Source organism: Callorhinus ursinus, unplaced genomic scaffold, assembly GCF_003265705.2.
Source record: "Callorhinus ursinus isolate GAN/ISIS: 27379988/994484 unplaced genomic scaffold, GSC_fseal_2.0 scaffold12, whole genome shotgun sequence".
Lineage (NCBI taxonomy): Eukaryota > Metazoa > Chordata > Mammalia > Carnivora > Otariidae > Callorhinus > Callorhinus ursinus.
Window position 1 is genome coordinate 39,082,733 of NW_027397074.1, and position 3,555 is coordinate 39,086,287.

The window sequence follows — 3,555 nt, forward strand, 5'->3', positions numbered from 1 at the left end:
CTGTCAAATAAATAAATAAAATCTTAAAAAAAAAAAAAAAAGAAATCCCAGAGGGCTGGACTGTTGGGGGACAATGTCCCAGAAGTGAGCCTGAGCTGATTTCTGATGGCTGGGGAGCAAGAAGAGAAGAATAAAGAAATGTCAGAAAGTGCATGATTATGAGGAGAGAAAATGAAACACAGTAGGTGAAACAGAAACCTCTAGGCAGGAAATAATGAGACCAAGTTATAAAAAGAACCTAAATGTCAAGTTAAGAAATTTGGATTTTAGCCAGAGAGTTGCTGAAAAGCCGGTAAGTATTTCAGAGGGGGAAAAAAATTACAAGGTAAAACCAACTTATTTTTGGGGTTTATTTTTTTCAATTTCCTTTATTTTGCTGCAAAGGAAATAAATTCACACAGTCTAAATTTAAAAGGTATAAATTTAAGGTACAAAAGGTCTCCCTCCCACTTCTGTCTGCCCATTTTAATCCCTGGAGGCAAACCAATGTTACCAGTTTCGTATATATCCTTCCAGAGAAATCTGTGCACTTGGAGGCAAAGACACACAGCTCCTCCCCTTCCCTTTTTTTGTAGAAGGGATGCATTCACACTTATTCACCTTGTGTTTTTCATTTAAAAATGTAACTTAAAGATTATTTCGTATGAACAACAAAAAGATTTCTCATTTCCTTTTAAAAAATAGGTGGACTGGTACCAAAGAACACACAGTTCAAATACTCTCTACTTCTTTGGCACCTTGCTACCAACCCAGTTCTTCCTGGAGGCAGTGCAATATGTCTGATTTCACAAATATCCTTTAAGAGAAATTCTAGGTATTTGGAAGCAAATAAATACATACACATCCTTCCCCTGTCTTTTAAGATAAACAGGAGGCATACTATACGTATACTCACTATCTCAGATATTTAAAATTATTTCTTAGAGACCCAAATGAAGTATTTATATGAATTATTAGTATTGTCCCAATGTCAATTTACAGTTATGTATAAAGCTATCATTTACAATTACATATAATGCTATCATGGGGGAAACTGGGTGAAGAGAGATTTCCTGGCACACAGGAACCTTCTGTACAATTTGTGAAACTTTATGTAGTCTTAAAATATGTCAAAATAATAAGTATTAAGAGCACTCTTGAGATATATCCATTAGATGACTCCTGTCTATGGACGCCTCCAAGTAAGCATCGTTAAAGTCTCCTTCCCACTGCCATCATGTCTAAGTCAGAGTCTCCCAAAGAGCTTGAACCTCCTCTACATCGGAGCTTTGAGCTCTGAAAGAACCGATGAGAGTCTGAGGAGCCATTTTGAGCACTGGGGAGCGCTTACAGACCGTGTGGCAATGAGAGATCCAGAAGCTTTGCGTTTTTCACGTATGCCCCTGTGAAGGAGGTGGAAGCAGCCATGAATGCAATGCCACACAGGGTGGGTGGAAGAGTTGTGGAACCAAAGTGGGCTGTCTCAAGAGAAGATTCTCAAAGACCTGGTGCCCACTTAACTGTGAAGAAGATTTTTGTTGGTGGCATGAAAGAAGACACTGAAGAACACCATTTAAGAGATGAATTTGAACAGTATGGAAAAATTGAAGTGACTGAAATCATGACTGACCAAGGCAGTGGCAAGAAGAGAGGCTTTGCTTTGGACACACTTGATAACCAAGACTCTGTAGACAAGACTGTCATTCAAAAATACTTGGGTGCCTCAGTCAGTTGAACATCCAACTCTTGGTTTGGGCTCAGGTCATGATCTCAGGATCTCATGAGTCTCCACCCTGAGCATAGAGCCTACTGAAGATTCTCTCTGTTTCCCTTTGCCCTTCCCCCTCCCCACTCATGCATGCTCTCTCTCTCTCCAAAAAAAAAAAAAAAAAAAAAAAAAAATCCCATACTATGAATGGTCACAACTGTGAAGTAAGAAAAGCCGTATTTAAGCGAGAGATGGCTAGTGCTTTGTTGAGCAAAAGAGGTCAAAGTGGTTGTGGAAATTTTGGTGGTGGCTGTGGAGATGTTGGTGGGAATGACAACTTTGTTCATGGAGGACACTTCAGTGAGCGAGGTGGCTTTGGTGGCAGTCAAGGTGGTGGTGGCTATGGTGGCTGTGGGGATGGCTATCATAGATTGGGTAATGATGGAAACAACTCTGGAGGTGGCAGAAGCTATCATGACTTCGGCAACTACAACAAACAAACTTCACATTTTGGATCCCTGAAAGGAGGAAAGTTTGGAGGCAGAAGCTCTGGGCCCTGTGGTGGTGGAGGCCAAAACCTTGTCAAACCATGGAACCAAGACAGCTATGGCGGTTCCAGCAGGAGCAGTAGCGATGGTGGTGGCAGGAGGTTTTCGTGACTGCCAGGAAGCAAAGCTGAGCAGGAGAGGAGAGCCAGAGAAGTGACAGGGAAGCTACAGGCTACAACAGATTTGTGACCTCAGCCAAGCACAGCGGGGGCAGGGCCGAGCTGCTACAGAGAAGACATGTTTCAGACAATCCTCATGTGTCCGGGCAAAAACCTCGAGGACTGGATTTGTGACTAATTGTATAACAGGTTATTTTAGTTTCTGCTCTGTGGAAAGTGTAAAGAATTCCCACAAAGGGTTTTAAGGTGGATTTTTTTTTTTTTTTGCACCCATGCTGTTGAATGCTAAATATAACAGTCTGATCATGAAGCTGAATAAACGTGTCTTTAAAAAAAAAAAAAAGTATTTCATAGTGATCATTCCATATCGGTACATAAATACCTTCCCTTTTTATAGAGGCATAGTAGCACTTTAATAATTTATTTTACTTGCCCCTAAGAAGGCAAAATATTTCAGAATTCCTTAAAATTACTAAAATTTAATACTGTCCATCTGAGTGTGCACAGTCTTTGACTCCATGGTTAAGAGCGAGGCAGGCACCGAACTATGTAAGCACAATAAAGACGCAGTGGGAACGGCCCAGCCAGCCAATGAGGAGCACCCAGCTCTCATCCTAGCCCGAGGTGTTTGACCTTGAGCAGGTCACTGAATCCTCCGGCCCTGGCTCTCTTATCTGCAACATTGGGATTGTCTGCCCTAGGTCCCTCCCAATTATCTTGAGGGTGAGATAAGAGATGGAGCCCTCCTTACTTAAGCCCAGTCCGCTGTGCAAATAAAAGGTTTGGCAAGCATGACTGTTTTACCTTACACCCTGTATCATAATCCTCTGTCTGCAGTCAGAAGAAGGAGTCCCCCCATGGCAGATTCAATCTGTTTGAGTGTCAGAGAGATCTGCGTTCTAACCCACATTATTCTTCATTTAGGACAGAATGACTTTCTGGGCCCTTCTGTTTTCTAATCTGGTCATTAATGACCAGCAGAAGGTGTGCCACACAGGAATCATGAGAAGGGACAGAATGCCAGGACAGAAACTGAGTGGGGAACACTCGTCTTAAGCCCAGAGGAGAACTGCAGCAGGTCAACAATGGTGGGAAAGGGCATCATGGAGAAAAACCAGTGCTCAATAGCCATTCAGGGCCTAAGAAGCAACCTGGTTGCCTAGCAATACCAAATGGCCCACTGGACTTAAAGTGCCTTAGA

At 42.3% G+C, this 3,555-nt stretch overlaps 1 pseudogene; it reads left to right on the plus strand.

The window, feature by feature from the left end:
* The first annotated feature begins 1,216 nt into the window (after positions 1–1,216).
* Positions 1,217–2,346, plus strand: LOC112825124 (heterogeneous nuclear ribonucleoprotein A1-like; annotated as a pseudogene).
* Positions 2,347–3,555: the final 1,209 nt, after the last annotated feature.